Source organism: Carettochelys insculpta, chromosome 22 (genome assembly GCF_033958435.1).
Source record: "Carettochelys insculpta isolate YL-2023 chromosome 22, ASM3395843v1, whole genome shotgun sequence".
Classification (NCBI taxonomy): domain Eukaryota; kingdom Metazoa; phylum Chordata; order Testudines; family Carettochelyidae; genus Carettochelys; species Carettochelys insculpta.
In genome coordinates, this window is record NC_134158.1 from 23,872,206 (window position 1) to 23,896,997 (window position 24,792).

The 24,792-nt window shown below is 56.5% G+C and overlaps 1 pseudogene; it reads left to right on the forward strand.

Annotated features, from left to right (window-relative positions):
* The window catches only part of LOC142025308 (M-phase-specific PLK1-interacting protein-like), a 74,320-nt pseudogene extending 61,728 nt beyond the window's left edge, over positions 1-12,592 (forward strand).
* The last annotated feature ends 12,200 nt before the right edge of the window (positions 12,593-24,792 follow it).

A 24,792-nucleotide genomic window follows, 5' to 3' on the forward strand; every position in this document is an offset into this window, starting at 1 on the left:
AGCAGAGCAGCTCCCAGTGGCTAAGGATGACCCTGGGGCTATAACCCAGGCTGGCAGGTAACACCTCTGCCCTGAACAAAGAGGAGGGAGGAGCCGAGCTGATTTTGAATCGGGGGTTGGGCGGCAGTTAGAGGCTGGAAGGTGGGGGAGAGGGAGCTGGAAGGCAGCCAGCCTGAGGAGGGGGGAAGCTACACCCCAGAGGGGCACCCCTCAGGGTCTTCCCCCCAGGACGGGTTGGAAGGACTGTCTCTGGCTGCTGTACTGTCGCTTCTGTGAGAAACCGGGCATCTGTTGCCTAATAAACCGCCTGTTGTACGTGCTGAGTGAGAGTCACTCCTGCCAGCGGACGGGGTGCAGTGCAGGGGGACCCCTGAACCCCATGACTCCCAGCTCTATCTCAGGGTCTGTCTTTCCTACGATGGGGACCCACCCGGCAGGGACTGATCCACCGGGTGTCGATCGAGTGCAATGACCTGATTTCCGAACATTCTCCCATTGATGGCAGTACATGAGTGTAACCTGGGATAAAACAGGAGTGACTCCATCCAAGCCACTCTGGTTACACGTGTATAAACAGGAAGTGACTCCAACCAAGCCCACCCAGTTACACATGTATAAATCTAGAGGGAATCCATCCGAACCCCTCTGGTTATACTTGTGTAATTTGGGAGTGACTCTATCCAAGCCCCGCCGGTTACACTCATGTACATCTGGAGTGACTCCATCCACGCCGGTCTGGTTACATGTATGTATATAGGGAGTGACTCCATCCAAGCTTCTGAAGAAGTGGGTCTGTCCCGTGAAAGCTCATCACCTAATAAATTTTGTTAGTCTTTAAAGTGCTACATGACAGCTGGTTTGTTTTGATAGAATACAGACTAACATGGCAACCTCTGTTACTACTTTACAGTTGTGTAAATCTGGAGTGATTCCATCCAAGCCCCTTCGTTACATGTGTGTAAATTGAGTGACTCTATCCAAGCACCTCTGGCTACACTTGTGCAAACACGGAATGTCTCTGTGCAACCATCTCTGGTTACACATGAGTAAATCTGGAGGGAGTCTGTCCAAGCATCTCTGGTTACATCTGGTACACTTGTGTAAATCTGAAGTGACTCCACCTAAGTCTGTCTGGTTAAATGTGTAAATGTGGAGTGGCACCATCCAAGTCCCTCTGGTTACACCTGTATAAATCGGGAGGGACTCTAGCTAAGCCCCCTCGTTGCACCTGTGTAACTCTGGAGTGACACCATCCAAGTCCCTCTGGTTAACATGTGTAACCCTGGAGTGACTCTGTTCAAGCTCATCCGGTTACACTTGTGTAAATCTGAAATGATTCCATTCAAGTCTGTCTGGTTAAATGTGTAAAAATATGGAGTGACACCACCCAAGCCCCTCTGGTTACATGTGTGTAACTCTGGAGTGACTGCACCCAAGCCCCTGGTTTGGGAGGAAACGAGGGAGACCCAGGGTGGGTGGGTGTTTGAATAAGGGCCTGAGGAGTCACCTCAGCACAGCCTCTGCATTTCCTGTTGGCAGGCAGTCGGGGCCCTGAGCCACACACTTTGTCTCAGGCTTGTTATTCAGTGACAGTGTCTCCGCCTGGGGGGAAAATATGGCCTGACAAACCACCAAGCACACCCATGTTGCTGCTGGGGAGGGAGCAGGGGCGTCTCCTGTCAGGGTTGAGGATCCTGCCTTGCACCGAGCTGGCCATTCTTGGAAGCAGAGCATCCTGCAGGACAGGGTGCATGTCCTGGCCCGGAATATCCCAGGTGGGATAATTGCCAAGAAACCAAACCCAGCCCCCCAGAGGCAGAAGCTGCTTGGCCAAGGAGCTGTGTCAGCTGGCAGGGGGAGGCACAGGGAAGAAGTCGAAAGGGGCCTGCAAATGAGACTGCTCAGGAGGGAGTTCCATGTCCCAGGAAGGGTTATTACAGGCTGGGGTCACTAGTCTGGCAAAGAGTAGCTGAAATGCCTCCCACCTGCAGAACTGTGGCAAGCACAGAAGCTGCAGAACTGGCTCAGGCAGCCACAGGCTGGTTAGTGTTAATAATATGACGGTGGAGACCAGGGCTCTTCTTGGGCCCAGGCTACGTGTACCAGTCTCTGCGGCTGATTGGGGTTCCCATTAGCTGTAGCTGTGTGTACTGTCTCTGTGCCTGAGACTGGGGATCCCATTGGCTGGAGCTGCGTGTACCAGTCTCTGTGGCTGAGATCTGTTGGGTCCAGGCTGCACGTACCAATCTCTGTGCCTGAGACTGGGGATCCCATTGGCTGGAGCTGTGTCCACCAGTCTCTGTGGCTGAGATTGTGTTGGGTCCAGGCTACGTGTACCAGTCTCTGCGCCTGAGACTGGGGATCCCATTGGCTGGAGCCGCGTGTACCAGTCTCTGTGGCTGAGCTCAGGGTTCCTACTGGCTGGAGCCGCGTGTACCAGTCTCTGCGGCGATCAGAAACACAGGATCCAGAGGTCTGCTCGCCGCAAGCCCTTGCTTCCCTGCAGCAGGCGGTGCCGTGCGTGGATCAGAGCATGACACCTGCCTACTGAGCTGTTTCATTGTCACTGACTGTTGCCTAGTTCACCCCATCAGCTCAGCAGGCTGATGAGCAACGGGGCTAGCGAACGCCTTGTGATGGCCTCCCTTCTGGCGCAGTCCCTCATCCCTTGCCATGGCGAGGGGCGCGGGGCCGCCGTGATGCACCCAGCAACATATAGGGCCTAGCACAGCAGGGCCTGTTGCACCACCCGGGGTGAGGTGCTACCGCAATACACCTAATAGCCATGGAAATGTACAGAGCCTGGCACAACCAATCCAGCTCCAGCAGAAGAGATGAGGTGCTACCGTAATACATCTAATAGCTACAGAAATGTACAATATCGGGGTCTGGCTCCATGACAAGCAAGGAGCTGGCGTAATACAGCCAACAGCCATAGCATTGCAGAGCACCTGGCACAACAGGGGCCTGCTCTGTGATGGGGGGCAAGGAGTTACCATAATGTGTCTACTAGCAAGAGAAATGTACAGCTCCTGGCACTACAGGGGCCTGCTCCACCCTGAGAATTCCCAAGTGGTACAGAAGAACAAACAATAACAGTCCCTCCAGTTTAACTAATTTGGGGTCAGTCCCAGTTCAGGGTAGTTCACTCTTTTGCAAATCACTTTAAATCACATTCATAATTATCAGATTAAATGAAACATCTGTAAGAGTTAAATGAGGTCGTGTGTGTTGCATTGGGGGCATCACTAAAGTACTTTCAGCCCAGCTTAGTTAACCTGGCATGACTTTTCCCACAAAGACCAGGCCTTTGGGGACCCAGCTTGCAGAGAGGGGGTCCTTTGTAGGCGGGTGAAATGCAAATGAGCTGAGTGAGGGGTGACCGTCCGTCCCTGGCACAGGCTCACCTAGGGCGGGAAAGGGCAGCAGTTCTGGTCCGTAACCAGCGAGCCCTTGGTCACACCCTGCAGGCTGGCACTCGTGGGCGGCCGGTGAAGGCACAGCTGAGGAAGGCAAACCCCAGCCCCGCCCCTTCCGCCCTGAGGCTCTGCCCCTGCAGTAACTCCTGCCCTTCACTGAGCCAAGCACTGCCCAGTCCCAGCCTGATCCCTCCTGGCCACCTGGAGGGCCGGGGCTGCCGTGCCCTGGCTCCAGCCCTCCCTGGCAGTGGGGAGTGCAGGCGATTTTGGGGGGGCTGTGCCTTCCCTTGCCTGCATTACCCACTGCCCAGGCTGCCACTTGTGGCAGTTCTACGTGGCATCCTTTAAAGTCCCACGCAGCGGGGCTGAGTCTCTCCTGAGACACGTTCTCCTGCTGCCTGGTCCAGCCTGTCCCCAGGAGCACTGGGTCCCAGCGGGGCAGCCGTCTTAGTCTGGAGCTGCACACGCAACCAACAAGCCGTCCTGTAGCACCTTAAAGCCGAGCACTTTATTTATTCGGTGCTGAGCGTCCGTGGGCCTGTGCTGCTTAGGGAAGGTAAAGAGGCGTCTCTCGCTCTCTCTCCTCTGATTTCTGGCCCCAGGTGGAAGCAGCAAACCTCAGGCCCAAGGCAGTCTCTGCAACGCCTCTTCTTCCCGGCACTTCTGCCCACCGTTCTCTGCATAATTACCCTGTGCAGGGGACATGTTTGTTATCTCCCAGTTATGAGACGAAGCATTAACTAGACTGGCTCCTGCTGTGCTCCTAAGTGGAGCAGATTTTCCCAGGTACAATAATGCAGCTGCCTGGCTCGGCACATGCCAGCAGGTAACGTCCTAACAAGACAGTGAATTACAATTAAGAGATCCTGGCCAGGTGGATGAGGGACTGGCAAGGAGGGGGTTAAACAGGCTTCTCCAGAGCACGGCATAATGCCTGACTTTGAAGTTAACTTGGGAAGAGGCAGATGCCTGCCAGGAAAGAGAAACCTCCTGCCAAATGCCAGGGACCGCGTGGCCACCTCTCCCTCGGCAGCTGCCTCTCCGCATTAGCTGGAGCCAGTCCTGCCGTTCAGATAACTCCCTTCCCCAGACAACGCGTGAAACAGTTTCACACCCTCCTCATTCCCCCCTGCGCGGCCGAGAAGTGCGCCCCTCCCCCGGCAGTGCCTTTCGGCAGAGGGTGCTGGGAGATGCAGTGAGGCGTCTCTCCGCACCCCTCATGGGAGCAGGCCGGTTACACGCCAGGGCTTGCAGTGGCTGCACAAGGGGACGGTGCAGGCTGAGTGCCAGGCGGTGGGAGCAGAGCTCAGTTTGCTGCCGCCTCCCCCCAGCTCTGCACCCGGCCTGCCTGGTGCAAAAACGTGCAAATCGTGTGTCCTGCGCAGTTCGGTCTCGCGTGCCCTCTCCTGGGGGAGAACTGTGGGCAGTGAGCACGGCTTGGGTGCTGCTCTGGAGATGAGGGCAGAGGAGCGGGAGCGAAGGCAGCGAGGGTGGTGGTGGCCCTGGGCCTTGGGACACTTCACTCCAGTGCGAGCCTGGCACTGGGGCAGACAGCCCCGTCTGCTGCACGCTCCCTTGCGAGAGAGGAGCAAAGGCGTCAGCCGCACAGCTGGCCCAGGCCTCTGAGCACTGGCAGAGAAGGACAGCGCTCCTGGCGGGCTGCCCTGCGGGGGCCCAGGGAAATGAGGAGGAGGGGCCCGATGCGCTGGTGGGAGCTGTGCAGCTGGGAGAGCCCCTGCTGTGCTCTGCGCCCGCTGGCAGGTCTGGGCTGGTGGCTAATGTGAGGCCAAAGCGAAACAGCGTGTGCAGCTGGGCAGCCCCGGGCTGGAGGACACAGCCGGCTGAGGGGCGGGAGGAGGCCAGGCAGCTCCGGCAGTGGTCCCGAGCATGCTCAGCACAAGCCAGGCAGGGAACTGGCTGGGGGGAGGAGGTAGGGCTGTGAGCGTGCATGGCCCCCGCCTGGCAAGGGAGTAACAGACAAGGGAGTGCCCAGGGGCAGGAGCAACCCCAATCCCGCCCGGAGACGTCCAGCCACAACAGCAAGTGCCACACCCAGCAGCCCCCTGGGGCGGGAGCAACTGCTCCCCGCTTGGAGACCTCCCGGCAGAATGGGCGCTACTGCATCCAGCAGCCCCCAGGAGCAACTCTGACCCCAGCTAGAGACCTCCAGCTGCAACAGGTGCCCCTGCACCCAGCAAGGGCGGGAGCAACTTGGAGACCTCCAACTGCAACAGGCAGTACCACATCCAGCAGCCCCCAGGGGCAGGAGCAAGTCCAACTGCACACGGAGACCTCCAAGCACAAACAGCCAGTACTGCAGCCATCTGCCCCAGAGCCAGCAGCAACTCCAACCACACCCAGAGACTTCCAGCTGCAACAGCCAGCACTGCAGCTGGGGACCAAGGCCTGAGCCCCACGAGGAGCTCCAGTCAGCGGGCCAAAGCGGAAGCTCAGCAGCTCAAGTCTCAGGCAAGGAACCTGCAGCACACACTGAAGCCCTCAGGTTTTTGCCCTGGGCAGTGGGGCTTAGGCTTCAGCCCTGGGTGCCAGCAAGTCTCAGCCAGCCCTGGTGAAAGTGGGGCCGATCCACCATTTGAAAACGGCTGCAGCAGAAGGGTGCATGTTGCCAGGGCTGACCCCTCTAGCTACTGCTCACTTGCTGCCCCATCTCAAGGACCAGGTCCTGTTTATGCCCTACTGCATCCCTCCCATGTGTCCTCCACTCACAGAGGTGCCTGTCTGAGCACCGAGGCTGAGCTCCTGCATCACATGGGCCTTGTCATTTCCTCCAGTTACTCTGTACTGTGGCTGGTGGCTGGCTGTAGTGTTCTCCCAGAACGGTCCCTGGGCTGGGTGTGGAGACGTACGCACCAGGAATCCCCTCTCCTCCTGGAAGTGGGTTCGTGGGGTTCATCTCCTTTGCTAATCTCTCATTCCCCCCAAACTCTTTTGAAAGGTTGACCCTGAAGTAAAGTGAAAGTCTCTGCTTTCCGACAGTGCGACAGGTTGGCCGAGACTCCCAGGAGACCGATAATTGCAACACATCAGCTTTGATGGAAGCTGAGAGGATACGGATTTGCTGGTCATCAGGGAATAGATTTTAAAGGCATTTTCATGAGATCTGTATCTAGAGACATCTCCAGGTCCCCTCTCCTCAGTCCTGGCAAGTGGGTTTGTTGTTTGGAAGAGAATCTTCATTTGGCCTCATGCACATGGCATTATACCTGCACTAAACAGGCGTCATGGGCCATTAGCCTTGTTTTGCATCTTGTGCTCTGTCAATTCTGCTTCAAACCGGTGCCATGAGCACACAGGCAGTTGGAAGGGCGGAGCAATTACATGTCTCTGTTAGCGGCGACAGGACAGCAAAGGGCATACTGCCCACAGTACTGGTATCGTCTCCCCTGGAGCCTCTGCATTAGGCCAGACTTCAGCACAGTGTCATTAGCCAGGTCTGAGCCTGGAACTTGCCATGCTGAAAGCCTGGTCTGCTCTCGTTTGTGTTAGGCCAGGGCGCAGCAATGCAAAAGCAAGAAGAGCCATTCTTTTCAAATTTAGGAGAAAGGTCAATAATTCAAGAGCTGCAACGCACGAGAACACGCGACGGTCCTTAATAAAGAACAGCAAACCAGAGTTTTGGTAACCCCTGTTTAAGAACAGCGCACACACTGATTTGTAATGAGATACGTGGTTACTACAGGATGTTCACAAACTTTTCACATATTCTATTTCCTCACACTTTATATGTGCATGTTTGTACCTCTGTCTTCCTGACTCTCACTCCCAATCAGGCCAAGTAGACTTTTCTGTTTTCTTTCCTAAAATGCATGTTGCCCTTCACAGCAGGAACGCCGCAAGCTCCCTCTTCCTTTTCAAAATCAAGACTTCATTAGCAACACAATGAAAACACAGGTAGAGCATCATATCCCAGAATGCACTTCACAGATTAAAGGCAGCATTAGCCAACCTTTTGAGATCACATATCGTTTGCTATTTAGATACCAGTTGTTCATTGTTGGGCTTTTAGATGTTCACCATTTATCGAAATAATCAGGAAAGTGTTTTTTTACTTTGCAATTATACACGTCTCCCCAGCTCTCCCCAGCCAGTCCAGGGCTGTGCGCATCCCCCCCAGATCTCCCCAGCCAGGCCAGGGCCTTGCATAACACCCCCAGCTCTCCCCAGCCAGGCCAGGGCCTTGCACGCCCCTTGCAGCTCTCTCCAGCCAGGCTGGGGCCCTGAGTGTCTCCAGAGCTCTCCCCAGCCAGGCTAGGGCCAAGCGCGCCCCCTCAGCTCTCCCCAGCCAGGCTAGGGCCCTGTGCGTCCCCTGAGCTCTCCCCGGCCAGGCCAGGGCCCTGCACATCCCCCCAGCTCTCCCCGGCCAGGCCAGGGCCCTGCGCGTCCCCCCAGCTCTTCCTGGCCAGGCCAGGGCCCTGCATGTCCCCCCAGCTCTCCCCGGCCAGGCCAGGGCCCTGCATGTCTCCCTCAGCTCTCCCCAGCCAGGCTAGGGCCCTGTGCGTCCCCTGAGCTCTCCCTGGCCAGGCCAGGGCCCTGCACATCCCCCCAGCTCTCCCCAGCCAGGCCAGGGCCGTGCACGTTCCCCCAGCTCTCCCCGGCCAGCCCAGGGCCGTGCACGTTCCCCCAGCTCTCCCCGGCCAGGCCAGGGCCCTGCACGTTCCCCCAGCTCTTCCCAGACAGGCCAGGGCCGTGCATATCCCCCCAGCTCTCCCCAGCCAGGCCAGGGCCATGCACGTTCCCCCAGCTCTCCCCTGCCAGGCCAGGGCCGTGCACGTTCCCCCAGCTCTTCCCAGCCAGGCCAGGGCCGTGCACGTTCCCCCAGCTCTCCCCGGCCAGGCCAGGGCCCTGCACGTCCCCCCAGCTCTTCCCAGCCAGGCCAGGGCCGTGCACGTTCCCCCAGCTCTTCCCAGCCAGGCCAGGGCCGTGCACGTTCCCCCAGCTCTTCCCAGCCAGGCCAGGGCCCTGCACATCCCCCCAACTCTCCCCGGCCAGGCCAGGGCCCTGCGCGTCCCCCCAGCTCTTCCCGGCCAGGCCAGGGCCCTGCATGTCCCCCCAGCTCTCCCCGGCCAGGCCAGGGCCCTGCATGTCTCCCTCAGCTCTCCCCAGCCAGGCTAGGGCCCTGTGCGTCCCCTGAGCTCTCCCTGGCCAGGCCAGGGCCCTGCACATCCCCCCAGCTCTCCCCAGCCAGGCCAGGGCCGTGCACATTCCCCCAGCTCTCCCCGGCCAGCCCAGGGCCGTGCACGTTCCCCCAGCTCTCCCCGACCAGGCCAGGGCCCTGCACGTTCCCCCAGCTCTTCCCAGCCAGGCCAGGGCCGTGCATATCCCCCGAGCTCTCCCCAGCCAGGCCAGGGCCATGCACGTTCCCCCAGCTCTCCCCTGCCAGGCCAGGGCCGTGCACGTTCCCCCAGCTCTTCCCAGCCAGGCCAGGGCCGTGCACGTTCCCCCAGCTCTCCCCGGCCAGGCCAGGGCCCTGCACGTCCCCCCAGCTCTTCCCAGCCAGGCCAGGGCCGTGCACGTTCCCCCAGCTCTTCCCAGCCAGACCAGGGCCGTGCACGTTCCCCCAGCTCTCCCCAGCCAGGCCAGGGCCCTGCACGTCCCCCCAGCTCTTCCCAGCCAGGCCAGGGCCGTGCACGTTCCCCCAGCTCTTCCCAGCCAGGCCAGGGCCGTGCACGTTCCCCCAGCTCTTCCCAGCCAGGCCAGGGCCGTGCACGTTCCCCCAGCTCTCCCCGGCCAGGCCAGGGCTGTGCATGTTCCCCCAGCTCTCCCCAGCCAGGCCATGGCCGTACACATCCCCCCAGCTCTTCCCAGCCAGGCCAGGGCCACACACATCCCTCCCAGTGAAGCCAGGGCTGTGCGCCTCTCCCCCGCCCCCGTGGCTCTTTTTGAAGGGCTCTTTTCCTTTTCCTGCGGGAATTTTGCCCTGGTGAAAGGGGGCAGCTTGAGAGGCTGAGGGGCTGATTTCCCAGCCAGCTGCTCGGGCTGCTTCCCCGCCCACTCACACGCTGCAGGCGGGAGGTGTGACTGGAGCACACACAGACACACCCAAGGCCAAGCTAACCTGAGTACCAGCAGCAACTCAGGCTGGTCTGCGGTTGGTTTTGGGGTGGGGGGGGGGCTGTCACGTGACTGGATTTTTATATTGGGTCTGGAAGCCATTTTAATACCCAGTGTGGCTATGGGCCCCAAATGTTGTGATGGGGAGGGTGGGCTGTGTGAGGTGTCTAATGAAAGCTAATGATGCCCCAAATCTGTGTGTGCTACTTGTGTGTCTGTGTCATGTTTGTGGGTAAAGTTACAGCGTTTAGCTCTGCAGCTGGGTTAGAAAATGTTTCACTGCTGAGCTTCACAATAGGGGGTGTGAACTCAGCCCCAGCCAGGATGTTGGGCTGAACAAGAAGGTGGAAACCAGGTGCTCAGACACCAAATCCACATCCCAGATGCTTGGGACTTGTCAGTGGAATGCAGCCCACTGGTCAGGTGACCTGGACGGAGCAAAGGAGTTGAAATCGGATACCCAGCATCCTCCCACTTGCCACTCGCATGGCCCCACAGCATGCAGACATTTTTATGGCGACTTAGAACCATGATTCCTCAGCTCTTATCCCTTGTGGCCCCTCCTTTACTTATGCTACGTCGCTGACAGCTTTATCATTTGGCCGCACAGTAAAGAGACTCCGGAAGAATTCCACAGAGATTAACAACCTGCATCCTACCATCAAGCTCAACCTGGACTATTCCACATGAGAAATACATTTTGTGGATACCACGGTACAAATCACTGATGGCCACATCGACAGCACTGTCTACAGGAAACCCACTGACTGCTACACTTACCTACATGCCTCCTGCTTCCATCCAGCACACACCATGCAATCCATCGTCTATAGCCAAGCCCTTGGATACAATCACATCTGCTGTGATCCTACTGACATAGACTGAAAACTACAAGACCTCTACCAAACACTTATAAAACTGAACTATCCACCGGGCCAGACGAATACTGAGACCAGCTACTTCAAGTTACGCCCCAGAAGATTAATAAGAGAACATCACTTGTCATTACCTATGCCCCCAACTCACACCCCTGCAACACAGCATGAAAAACCTACAACCTATTCTAGATCATGATGCTACATTCCAGAGGGCCTTAGGTGACACTCCTGTTCTCTCCTATTGACAGCCTATGTGGAGGCTTATCTCAGTGATTAGTGCATTAGCCTGATAAACCTAGGGCTGTGGGCTCAATCTTTGAGGAGGCCATTAGGGACTGGGGCAAATAGATACCAGGGATGGTGCTTGGTCCTGCCAAGAGGGCAGGGGACTGGACTAGATGACCTCCTGAGGTCCCTTCCAGCTCTAGGAGATGTGTATCTCCAATTTTTTTTTTTTTGTAAATATAAATCTCCTAACCTAAGAAAGATTCTCACCAGCAATCACAGGCTACACCACAGTAATACTAATGCTGGAACTTTTCCTTGCAACAAACCCCACTGCCAACTTTGTCCACATATGTATTCTGGGGATACCATTACTGGACCTAACCATGTTAGTTACATGATCAAAGGCACATTCTCATGCACTTTGAGCAACATTATACATGCCATTAGGTGCCAACAATGCCCTGCCACTATGTACATTGGATAGACTGGGCAAAACCTTTGCCAAAGAATAAATGGACACAGAGCAGACATCAAGAAACTCAATATACATAAGCCGGTCAGTGAACACTTCATTGGAATGGGCTATTCTGTTAAAGACCTGGGAATTTGTGTCCTGGAGCAAAAAGAATTTAAAAACAGATTAGAGTGAGAAATTTGTGAGAAATTCAACACATTAGCACCCGGTATGAACAGAGACATCAGTTACCTGATGCGTTACAAAGTCTGCTTCCCTTCCTTTGATGCTTGTAATTATCTCAGGCAGGACAGTTAATGCCCCCTGCCCCTCATCCCCCTGTGTCAGTTTTTATAAATGTCAGTCTGTACTGGAAATGAGATTGAGCTGATGAAGTGGGTCTGTCCCAAGAAAGCTCATCACCAAACAAATCATTTTCTTAGTCTTTAAAGTCTGCTGTTTTGTTTTGTTGAAGCACAGATGAACATGGCCACCTCTCTGTAATTAATGGATGTAAAGTATCGTCTTAGCAATTCTTCTTTCTAACCTTTCTTTTGTATTAACAAACCCTTAGCTATTTAGATCTAAAGGATTTGGGCATGCATGTTGTTTTCGGGAAGATCCAAGTCTATATTGACCAGGGTCTGGGGCTGGGCCCTTTGGGGTCTGGAAGAATCTGTGTGGTGTTGGTGAAACAGGCTTAAGAGCTTCTCACCTGCATTGGGGGTTGCTGGGCTGGGCTGGTGCAGCAGTTGCAAAGCCAGTGGGTTTGTTCGTGTGGCTGCTGGCTGGCCAGTGGGCTTGCAGAGGTGCTGTGGGGGTGGTTGGATTTGCCGTAGTGAGAAGAAATCCCAGATTTGGATTGATTTCTCTAGCTGTGCCCAGAAGCCCCGTCCGATTCCAGGGGCCATTGTGCAGTTTTCATTTCCCAGCTCGGTCTGGGCTCTGAGGCTGCTGCACTGGAGCCCTGCCCTGGCAGAGCTTCTGCCCCCGCCATGCCCGTGTAGCTGGGTGGGGGTCCTGGGGTGGTGGGTTTTGGAGCCCTCCCTCCGGCGGCAGGGGCCCAGTGCTGCCTTCCCTGTGGGGCTATGAAGCCCCTGTCACATGCTGCCCTAGGGCCACCAGCCTCGGCCCTACTTCCCCTGCGGATACAACTTCCATGGCAGCGGTGGTTCGGGAGCCCGTCCCTCGGGGTGACAGCCCATGTCAGCCGCACTGCCCCAGCCCCACGTTCTCGGCTCCCTACGGCAGCATCTCCCCAGCTGCGGTCCAGCAGCGTCCACCACACCACCTGCAGCAGTATGAGTCCCTGCCAGGGGGCTACCAGAGACACTACCAAGGATCGCCCAGGACATCTGCTCCATTTGGTGCAGTGCATGGCAGAGAGAAAAGAGTGTCTGAGGATCGGGAAAACTAATACAGACCTTCAATGCTTGAGGACCCCTGGGCTGGCCTAGAGCCAGTGCCTGTTACAGACAAACCAGCAAAACAGCAGTGAGCAAACAACATATACTGGTAAAGAAGGGAGTTATTTCAGTTGACATTTCTAATAGCTAAATAACTTCGTCTGTCAGGAAGCCTTTGGGACACTTGGCTTTACACAAAACGAACAGGAATCAAGACCCCTAGCTAAGGCTTTTATTTGAACAGACATCCACCCTGTATCTGACTTCTTGTTTACTGGATTGGTATTGTTCAGTCTGGGAAGGAAGAGTAGCTGATGGGAACATACACTTCCAGAAGTGCCTGTCAGCTTTGAAGAACAAAGAGTTCTTCAGTCACCAGCAAAACAGGTTTCCATATAATTACCTTCTCTGTGCCCAACTGGTACCCAGAGGTGATTTTTGTTTGCTGGGTTCCCCCCCGCAATTATTGAAATACATGGCAAGGCACATCTCATAGAGCTGGAAGGGACCTCAGGAAGTTAACGAGTCCAGTCCCCTGCCCTTTTGGCAGGACCAAGTATCATCCCTTCCTTTTTTATTCTATTTGCACAAGGTCCCTAAATGGCCCCTCAAGAGGCTAGGCTCACAGCCCTGGGGTTAGCAGGCTAGTACTCAAACCATTGAGCTACCCCTGTAGGGAAACACAGAAATCAAAAACCTTTGTACATCCTGGTTTTGTAACGTAAAACAACTACTTTAGGACTTTTTTGTTAAGGTGTTACTTGTCCACAGTAATCAGTGACATTAGTTGTGTTTTGTAAATAAGTTTGTATGCTGCAGTTAAACTTTGATTTTGTGCACCATTTTCTGTTAATTCTCATGTAAAGTAAGTGAAAAGTGACATTCAGCCCTCTCCGTGTTTGGAAATTCTAGTTTGTTACACCAGTTCTTGAGTGATGAGAGAGCCCTAACCATGAAAAAAATGAAAACAACAACAACAAACACAAAACAAACACTTGGGCAGTGGCCACCTGGCTAGGTGCACTCGAGTTGGCTGTCAGCAATCTCAGGCCGAGCACCTCGGGCCCAGCTGCACGAATTGACACCTGCTTCCCTTGGCAGAACTGAGGGTCTCGGCCTGTCCAGCTCCTTCTGGGCAGCAGGAAAACGTCTCCTCCAGCTGCCGGAGAAAACAAGCCGGCAACAAGTGTTCAGCTGCGGCCAAGGCTGGGGGAGAGATTTGCTAATGCGCCATGTGACAACTGGCGAAGGCAGTAGAAGAGGCAAAGTCGGAGCGAGAGTCCCCGGACTCCTGGGTCTGAGCAGGCCTAGGACCTAGGCAGGCTTAGAGCAAGAGGCACGTGGAGTCCAGACTCCTGGGTTCTCGTGGCTCTGTGCGACGAGTCCGAGAGGAGTGGCACGTGTATGCTCGAGCGGGCGAGTGATGGTGATGCACACACAAGGGGGAGCTTGTGTGTGTGTGTTGGTGTCAAAGCCCAGGCCTGAGCTGTGTCTACAGCACAGCAAAGAGGAGGAATCAGAACTGCACTACGTGTTAATAGGACCAAACCAGCCCTCCGTGTTGAGCAGTTCTGTGACAGCCGGTAGTGGAGAGAAGCAGCGCGGTGCGTCACAGGCCAGGGGGTTCTCCGCAGAAGGGGAGAGGAGTGATCGATGGACCCGTGCAAGGTAGATGGAAAAGGCCTCAGGCGAGCGGTGATTTAACAGAAGGGCTAATGAGGCGGGAACCTGCCGCACGGGGCCCAGCAGATGAAGACAAGGTGCTCAGCGATGTCTGGAGGCAAAAACCTTGTGTGTACTCACAGTGCTTTACAAATCAGACCTCTGACTTCACAGACGGAGCTGAGACCCCCCAGCCAGAGCGAGGGACTGGCTGGAGCCCTGCTCTCGCCCCTAGATGCAGTCCTCTGCCAGGGCTGGAGCAGAACTTCCCTGCTTCAGAAGCCAGATACCAAGTCTTCTCCACTGTAACCACTAGCCCCCACTCCCCTCCCGAGCGGGGAGAAGAGCCCAGGAGCCCGGGCTCCCCTGTGACTGTGAGGTGAGAGCAGCCCAGCCCTGCAGAAGTGCTTCCCAGTGCAGCGCAAGGCAAGCAGCAATGTTTGCCCAGCTGTGCTGGGGCAGGTCGAGCCCGTCAGCGCTCAGCAGTGGGAGCCTGCAGCGGTGCCCAGGTGCTGGAAGGTGCCATGCTGGGTTTGCGCGGCTGACCCCCTCCCTCTGGTTGCACGCTGGAGATTAACTGCAGGCCATGTGGTGATTGGCAACCCCAGGTCCTTCCTGGCTACCTCTGCAGCGCAGCTGGCGGAGGCTCGGCTGGCCGGACAGGCTGCTGCTAGCACCAAGCAGAGCAGTGTGGACGCTGCGGCTTGGGCTCCCAAACCCAGGCGGCTTGGAGCAGCCACGGCCATGCTGGTGTTTGTGCTGCTGTAGCCTGAGCCCTGCTAGTGGGAGTCTGTGGGTGCCAGATGCGACATTCCCACCAGTGGCAGGGCCAGGGAGCCTTGTTCCCCAGCAGTATGGGGTGCCTGTTTAACGCAAACTGGTTTGGAAAGGCTTCATTGAACCAATGCAACCCCCTGTGCGGAGGCTCTGATTTCAGCTTACGTTCAACCTGTCGCCCCCCAGGGAAATTCAGCTTCCCCTCAAGTACACGTCTCCACGCCGCCCATGCAGAGGTTCTGTTTTCCACACCGGCCAACATTTCAAACCCGCTGTGCAGCTGCCCTGATCTTTGCAGTGGTGCCAGCGGTGGCACAGGGGCTTCAGCGCGGCCCCCTGCAGTGAGCGCCATGCTCCAAAACAGCCTTGTGGAAGTGCCAGCACACTCACTCACATACGGGGGGATCCCCTCCCCTCCACTGCAGGACTGGGACAAAAGAAATCTGATGCAGTTCAATAAGGAGAAGTGCAGAGTCCTGTACTTGGGAGGGAAGAATCCTAAGAACTGTTACAGGCTGGGGGCCAACTGGCTAAGTAGCCGTGCAGCAGAAAAGGACCTGGGGATTACAGCGGATGAGAGGCTGGATATGAGTCACCAGTGTGTCCTTGTAGCCAAGAAGGCTAAGGGCATATTGGGGGGCATTAGGAGAAGCATTTCCAGCAGATCTAGAGAAGTTATTACTCCCCTCTGCTCGGCACTGGTGAGGCCTCATCTAGAGTATTGCATCCAGTTCTGGGCCTCCCAGTAAAAAGGATGTGGAGTCTTCTGGCAACGCGTCCCGCAGCTCAGACAGGGGCCCAGCCGTGGGTCAGGGCTGTCCCCCACCTGCAGCAGTGAGCTGGTGCTCACAGAATGACCTGCCACCCTGGGGCAGTGAGGAGGTGGAAGGGCTGGAGCGCGAGTCCAAGTTCTCTGCTTCTGGGGGGACAAGGGGGCAGCACCGTGACTCATGACCCCGGCAAGCCGGCTTGAGACCCAGTGCCCTAGGCCCAGCCGCCTGGCGTAGAGCCAGAAGTCTTGCCTCTCAGTGGCTGCAGGACCCCACCAGTGCGATGCAGGCGTTGGCTGGAGCCCGGGCTCGGGGACTCCTGTGAGCATCCAGACTCGAGGTGCAGCCTGAACACGTCCCCCACAACAGAGCCCAGCAGCTGGTCTGGGCCAGGCCCCAGATCTTTGCCGCCATGTAGCCTACGAACCACAATGCTGCTGCTGTTGGACTAGCTCAGCAGCTGCCGGCGCCCAGCGGCAGGTGAGTGAGGGCTCACTCCCGCACCCCTCTCACGCTGCGAAACCGCCTGCGAGGGAAAAGCACCAGCCTTGTTACAGAAGACGGACCCTGGGCAGGGCTCTTCCTGCTGTCTGCCCAGGCACGTCCGTGCAAAGCTCTGAGCGATGCCAGGCTCTGGAGACCTGCGCAGACGGCGTCAGGCCTGGACCTCTCCAGCCACACCCAGCTCCCCTTTCCCAGCCAGCGAGTGGGGGGCAAGTTCTAATCATGCCTAGTAACAGCCAGTGTCACAGGGCGGGGGGTCTCCAGGCCCTGCTCCCCCCACAGGCAGACGGACTCTCCCTGGACAGGAGAACAGGGGGTTACGGGGCGAGAGGGACCCAGCATAGAACAGACTTGTCAGCACAGGGATCAGAGGTGTCAGTACAATCCAGCTGGGGGAGAGGGGCCCAGAGGGGTCCCTGAGCTGGGCCCTGAACCCTTCCTCTCTCTGCAGCCAGCCCAGACCGACCACCTCCCAACTGCCCAGCTCCAACTCAGACCAGCCAGGCCCCTGTGCCCACCTTGGCCTGCTTCCTGGGAGGAAAGGGCTCCCCTGGGTGCCTGGGTAACAAAGACCATGGAGGACGAGCGAGATCAAGCAGGTACCAGAGGGCAGAGCTGTGGTAAGGAGCTTGCTGGGGATCTCTTTGGGGAAGTGGCCCAGGGAATCATTGCTGTCGAGAAGCTGAGACTTGAGACATTGCAGGTGGAGGGCCCTTGGTCTGGAGTCCAGAGTAAAGGATGGGACTGGACTCCCTTATTCTCCCCTCCCTGATCCAGCACAAGTGAAGGACTGATCTCTGGAGGGGTTTGTCCTGCCCAAATCACTTGGAGGGGCAGCAGAGACCATGGAGGTTGGTCTCTTTTTCCCCATGCTGGCCAGTGATCAGAGTAACTCACCAAACTGCAAGCTGGTGTCTAGACCAGGGCTGCTGGGAGTTTGTCTGAGGCAAATAACCCTCCAAAAAGCACAAGACCCACCACATTTGAGGAGGAGCTTTGTCACGCGGGGTTTGGAAGGGTTGGGTTTTTTACTGGTGTCTGAGGCTGTACATTGTGTGATGGGGGAACGTTCTTTTGTGATCAGTGCAGAGCACAGCACACCGGTCTCGATCTGCTCGGGGATTCTTGCTGCGACCGCAGAAGAATAATAAAGGTTTTGCACCAGCCATGTTATTTTACTCTTTCGTGTGCGTTTCTCCTCTCACGGGGAAGGGCGGAACACGGGGAGGTCAGAGCTCAGCTGCACCAATTGCTCTAGACCAGGGGCTGGCACCAATATAGCAAGAAGAGCCATTTTTTTTCCAATTTGGTAAAAAAACCTCAATAATTGAAGAGCTGCAATGCATGCGAATACGAGATGGCCCTTAATAAATAACATCAAACCAGACTTGCTGTAGCCCCTATTTAAGAACAGCGTGCACACTGACTTGTAACGTGGTACATGTTTGCTGCAGATATCAGAGAGGTCGCCGTGTTCGTCTGTATCTTCGAGAACAACAAGAAGTCCTGTGGCACCTTATAGACTAACAGTTATTTTGGAGCACGAGCTTTCGTGGGTAAAGACCCACTTTGTCAGACACAGGACATTCACAGACTTTACGTGTGTGTTTGTACCCCCGTCTTTCTGACTCTCACTCCCGAACCTTCTCTCTCTGGAGGATGCTGGGGGAGTTAGGAACATTTCGAGATCACGCACCCTTTGCTGTTTAGATCTGAGTTGTTCATTTTTGGGATTTTAGTCATTTGCCATTTCTTTGCTTTTCAATTATTGCATTGGGAGCCACCAAGAAGTCCTTATAGAGCTGCTTGCGGCTCCAACACTGCAGGTTGCCGAGCCCTGCTCCAGGCCACAAGTTTCTGTCTTCCCCACTGACGTCCCTCAGGTAGTGAAATATCTTAGGTCAATTTCCATCACTGCTGCAAGGAGATCTTCTAAATAACATCAGCAATGCCCCTTCCCTGCAGCCTGTTTACCAGGCAGGAGCTGGGATTGCACTCTCCAGATCTAGGTCTAAGTTACTTTTATTAAAATTCTGCCACATGCGAGATTTATTTACTCAGCTATTGTAGCGTCTCAGGTTTGAAAAGCAGCCCGCAGGGAAGAGAACTGCTCCAGATATTTTTATTTCTCCGCATATCTCAAGCAATTGTTGACAATGGGAGCAGGATGCTTCCCTAAGCCAACATCAAATACAGATTTGGTACGCAGACATGTGTGGGACTGAACCTCATAATTACCTTGTCATCATCTCTGCCCCCTGCTTTCCCAGGAATGCTTCGGTCTGCTCCTTAATTTGTGTATCTCCTGCTACCAGAACTTGGAATGAAATTCACTGTGTGCAAAGAGCTGGCCTACAGAATCCCTTAACTCCCACTGAAGCCGTGCACAGAGGGTCTTTGCTCTGGGCTGGATTTCACCTGTGGGGGGCAATAATCTCAGAGGAGGAAATGCCGGGCACACTCTCTAGATGCAATTCCCTGGGCGCGGCCCTGCCCGTCTCGCTTTACCTCGTCAGGAAGTTAGTGGCTTCTTGCATTTCTTGTGGAAGTTCTTTCACAGGGCTATTTTTATCTTGCTTGACTGAGCTGGTGCACAGCTGACAAAGCCCCTGGGAGTAATTTTATCTAAGACTTTGTCAGCATCAGGCAAGCCCAGGGCTCCCCAGGAACTGCCTTGGAGATGCTGACCCGGCAGGGAGGAGCCAGGCAGTAAGATGGCCATTGGGATGGGGAGAAAGGACAAGGCTTTCATGGCACTGGGAGCAGCTAACAGGGAAGGGAGTTTGCCTCTGGGCAAAGCATCCTTGAGGAGCTTGGGTGAGTGTGGGATTTGGGGGGTTGTGTGGTGAGCTGGTGGGTGAATGTCTGTCTGTCTGTGCAGCTATGTTACTCAGAGGCATCTCGGAGGAATGTACGAGGGTATGAAGAAGGCATTAGGACCCACCCAGAACAAGATGGCACCTCTGAAATCCACATCTGGTGAAGTCATTGCTGACAAAGCCAAACAGATGGAGCACTGGGTTGAGCACTACTCCGAGCTGTACTCACGCGAGAACGTTGTGGTTGACGCAGCCCTCGATGCCTTCGAGCTCCTACCAGTAGTGGACGAACTGGATCAAGAACCGACTGTGGATGAACTGAAGAGAGCCATCAACAGCATTGCAGCAGGAAAGGCCCCTGGCCAGGATGGTACCACCAGAGGTAATCAAATGTGCCGCGGACACACTCCTGGAACCCCTACATGAGCTACTGTGCCTGTGCTGGAAAGAGGGTGAGGTTCCACAGGATATGCGTGGCGCTAACATTGTAATGTCGTATAAGAACAAAGGAGACAGAAGCGACTGCAACAACTACCGTGGAATCTCCCTCCTAAGCGTCACTGGTAAACTGTTTGCTCGCGTCATCCTTGGCAGACTCCAGAAGATTGCTGAGAGGGTGTACCCCGAATCGCAGTGCAGCTTCTGCGCAGAGAGGTCTACTGTTGACATGGTCTTCTCTCTAAGGCAGCTGCAGGAGAAGTGCAGGGAGCAGAGAAAGCCACTCTACATAGCCTTCATCGACCTGACCAAGGCCTTTGACTTGGTCAGCAGGGATGGTCTGTTCAAACTGCTCCACAAGATAGGCCGTCCTCCACGGTTACTCAAGATGATCCAGTCGTTCCACGAAGACATGAGAGGAACCATCCAATATGACGGCGCATTATCGGATGCTTTCAGAATCAGGAGCGGCGTCAAACAAGGATGCGTGCTTGCTCCAACATTGTTCGGGATCTTCTTCGCACTCCTCCTGAAGCATGCCTTTGGATCTTCAACAGAGGGCATCTTGCTGCACACAAGATCTGATGGGAAACTGTTTAACCTTGCAAGGCTGAAAGCTAAGTCTAAGGTGCGGGAAGTCCTCATCAGAGACATGCTGTTCGCAGACGATGCTGCTGTAGTGTCTCACACAGAAGACCAGCTTCAAAAACTGCTGGATCGGTTCTCCAAAGCGTGCAAGGACTTTGGGCTTACCATCAGCCTAAAGAAGATGAACGTACTCAGTCAGGATGTTGCTGAATCCCCATCAACCAGCATTGACAACTATACGTTAGAGGTCGTCCACGAGTTCGTTTACCTCGGGTCCACCATCATCGACACCCTGTTGTTGGACACTGAGCTAAATAGGAGGATCGGAAAAGCGGCCACAACTCTGTCCAGGCTCAGCAAGAGAGTGTGGAATAACAACAAGCTGTACACTCACACCAAAATGCAAGTCTACAGAGCCTGCATCCTCAGCACCCTCCTTTATGGCAGCGAGACTTGGACCCTGTATGCCCCCCAGGAAAAGAGGCTGAACGTCTTCCACTTGCGCTGCCTCAGGCGCATCCTTGGAATATCATGGAAGGACAGAGTGACCAACACCGCCATCCTTGAGCAAGCTGGAATCCCAAATGTGCACACCCTCCTCAGGCAGCATCGGCTCCGCTGGCTTGGCCACGTCCACAGGATGAACGATGGAAGGATTCCAAAAGACATCCTGTATGGTGAGCTAGCCTCTGGCAAAAGACCTCCCGGACGCCCCCAGTTGCGCTACAAAGATGTCTGCAAGAGAGACCTCAGAGAGGTAGACATGGAGCTGGACAACTGGGAAGAACTATCAGATGACCGCAGCAGATGGAGGCAGGGGTTACACAAGGGCCTTCAGAAGGGCGAGATGAGTATCAGACAGCTAGCAGAGGAGAAGCGAGCGCACAGAAAGCACACTAAGGACTTGCCAGACACCCACCACATCTGCAAGAGATGCAGCAAGGACTGTCACTCTCATGTGGGTCTTCATAGTCACAGTAGATGCTGTAAATGAAGTCCTCAATTTAAACTATAAAGGGCGCGATCCATAGTCTACGTAGACTGAAGGATGCCTACTTCATGGCACTGAGTCAAGGGGGCTTGCTCCCCTTAGCTCTCCATTTGCACCTTGACACAGCGCCTGGACACCCTGCTCTGGCCAGGACAGCCCCTTTCCAAGGCCCTGTCCCACTTGTTCTGCCTTTTAGGACAAAACTGGGCATTTGTCCTGTCTCCCTCAGCCAGCATTGGCTGGCCAGAGCCAACAGGATCCAAGCCTAGTTAGTGAGAAAAGTGGGGTGGGAGCCCAAGGGAGGCTTAGAGAAAGGGTGTGTGTGGGGAATGGCGGTGCCCTGTTCTGGAGGGGGCTAAGGAGAGCTGTCCTGCCCTGTGCATGGGGGACTTGGCCAGCCGGTGGCCCAGACATGGAGGGAGGGCGGCAGAGGCCCTGCAAATGGGGGTGGGTGGCAAGAGGTGGGAGGGACTGGCCCTGGGTGCCAGTTGCAAGGGGGAGCTCAGGCTGGCTTGGGGTGGGTGGGAGGCAAAGAGGGCTCCAGCAGCCCCACACATGGGTCCTGTTTGTCCAAGGGGAAGATATGGCACCCCCAGGCTCAGCAAAGCCTCTGGCAGCGAGGAGGATTCCTGTGAGACAATGCGTGGGCGCAGCGCGGTTCCGTGGAGAAGCCTGGGGCTCGTCCTCGGAGGAGGAGGCAGGAAATGGGATTGTGGGGTGGCGGGGAAATGCCTGGAGGGCTGGAGTGGCAAAAGCAGACAGGCGCTCAGCACCATTGGCCCTAATTACTGAACCTCTGATGCAGGGCTGCCCAGAAGCACAGCAGGGCGCATGGTTGCATAGAGCACCCTAAAATCTGAGGCACCCAATGGGATGCCTGGGGACGGCCCTTGTCACCGGCTGCAGGTCGCCCTGGCCCAGTCCCACCCACCAGCTGCCCTCTTGGGCACCAGCAGCAGGGTGGCCTTCTCCTGCCCATGTACGCCTGCCCACCAGGCAGTGCTGAGCACAGGGCTCCCTCCAGTCCCACAGGGGGGAAGCCTCAGCCTTGGCGGCTCCGCTTCGTGCCAGCCCCAGGGAAGCCATGAGGCCAGCAGAAGCTGCAAAGCAGGGGCAGCTCTCAGCACCCTGCCATGCTGAAATAAGATCCAGTTTAATTGGTTTAAATCAATTACATTGAGTCCTCTGTCAGCGCAGCAGGGTGCTGGGAGCAGGAAGAGAGCGGCACTGGAAGGAGGCACAAACGGCTCTTTTAAAAATGGCAGCACCAGGAAAAAGGTGCTGGAAAGCTGTTCTGTGGCATCCCAGCAGAAAAAGAGCCCTGGGGGAACACACTGAAGTGGGGCTTCTATTATGGTATCTTTGAAAAGTTTCCATGCAGCTGGCAGGGATTTCACTTTTGGCCCTGCGCCTTTTAATTTCTGTTTAACTAACCTCCTCATTTCTGTGCCGTTCCCCTTTCTGAAATTCAAAGTTGAGGTGTTTTCCCCACCACAGGAATGTTACATTTTATTACATCGTGGTCACTAGTTCCAAGCGGTCCAGTTAGGTCTAAGCACTCCACTTAGGACTAAATCAAGAATTGCATTTCCCCATGTGTGTTCCAAGAAGCAGTCAGTTAAGGTACAGTAGAGCCCCAAGATACGCAGGGGTTGCGTTCCTTGAAACCCCTGCATAACTCAACTTTTGCACTAGTCGAGGGAGATGGGAACCAAGCAGCTGCCTGGTTCTTGGGTACCCTGGGCTTGCAGGAGCTGAGAAGCTGGCTCCCAGCCTGGTTTCCTGGCTCCCAGAATGGCAGGGAAGGGGAACCAGGCAGCAGCCTACTTCCCATCTCCCTGCTGCTTGCGGGAACTGGGAAACTGAGCAGCACGTGTGGTCAGGTTTCCAAGTTCCACCAGCACAGGGGAGTCAGGAACCAGGCTGCCATCTGGTTCCCGTCTCCCTGCCACTAGCAGGACCCAGGAAACTGACAAGCCACGTGCCAGTCAGTTTCCCAGGTCCTGCAAGAGGGGAGGGGAGGTCGGGAACCAAGGGGCATCTTGGCTCCCTGCTGCTGCTTACCTCCCCTCCCCCCACCTCACACACTGGGGTCCCACACGTACCTCCCCTCCCCCCACCTCACACACTGGGGTCCCACACTTACCTCCCCTCCCCCCACCTCACACACTGGGGTCCTGCACTTACCTTCCCTCCCCCCACGCCTCTCACACTGGGGTCCCACACTTACTTCCCCTCCCCCCATGCCTCTCACACTGGGGGTCCCGCACTTACCTCCCCTCCTCCCACGCCTCTCACACTGGGGGTCCCTCACTTACCTCCCCTCCCCCCACACCTCGCACACTAGGGTCCCGCACTTACCTCCCCTCCCCCCACCTCGCACACTGGGATCCTTCACTTACCTCCCCTCCCCCCACGCCTCTCACACTGGAGTCCCACACTTACCTCCCCTCCCCCCACCTCACACATTGGGGTCCCGCACTTACCTCCCCTCTCCCCACGCCTCTCACACTGGGGTCCCGCACTTACCTCCCCTCCCCCCACGCCTTGCACACTGGGGTCCCACACTTACCTCCCCTCTCCCCACGCCTCGCACACTGGGGTCCCACACTTACCTCCCCTCTCCCCACGCCTCTCACACTGGGGTCCCGCACTTACCTTCCCTCCCCCCACGCCTCTCACACTGGGGTCCCGCACTTACCTCCCCTCCCCCCACGCCTTGCACACTGGGGTCCCACACTTACCTCCCCTCTCCCCACGCCTCTCACACTGGGGTCCCGCACTTACCTTCCCTCCCCCCATGCCTCGCACACTGGGGTCCCGCACTTACCTCCCCTCCCGCCGTTACACCTGGCATGCTGCCCATTTGCTGACCTGCAGGAGCAGTGAGACCCGGGCAGCAGATTCCCAGGCTCCGGAGGTGCTGGGAGGGTGGCTGGGGAGGTAAGTTTGGGGCCCCCCCGCACGTGAGAGCCGTGGAGGGAGGAGCCATGAGACACGTAGAGCACCCCGAGGGCCACGTGCACCCTGGCGCTGCAGGCTGCCCACCGCTGACGCAGGGAAGTGTGGAACCGAGAGCTCCCATCCGCGCGGGGTCTCAGCTCCCTTCACAGACAGCCCTGCCCAGAACGGGGCCAGGAACAGCTGGGCGCAGGGCTCCGAGCCCCAGTTACTGCAGCCCTGCCCTGCCCTGCCCAGAACGGGGAGGGGTCTGCAGCAAGGGCAGGGCTGTCCTGGGGAGCGTGCAGGCCACGGAGCAGGTGTGTGCATCAGAAAAGTGTGCGAGGGAGTGTGCACAGGCACAGATGTCTCTGTGACCGATGAGTGTGTCGGGGGCAGGTAGTCAGCAGACCTGGCAGCCCCTCCGTCAAGCCACGTTCCCCTCCATCTTCCTGGCGTAACCAGGCACCAGCTCTCACCCTGGCATGGCACCGCGGCTCTGGGAGTGGTGGGACTGCCCCGCAGGCGCGGTCCCAGTGCCGTCACACTGCCATGCCCCAGGCGGTAGGTCGCCCTGCCCGCTTCCTCTCCTCCTCCTGCCGGGGTCTGCGGCTGGGCGGCAGCGAGCTCTGGGGGAAGTACAGGTTCAACCCGCGCTGCAGCGTCCGCAGGAGCCCAGTGGTTTCCAGCAACCCCGCAGGGTGAACGTCTGCACAGCCAGCCAGGGAGCTGCGGGGGGGATGGGGGGTACAGGGCCAGGGAGAGGCGGGGGGATTGTAGGGCTAGAAGCTGCAGGGGGATGCGGGGGGGTGGCAGGGCCGGGAGCTGCAGGTTGCATCTCCTGCA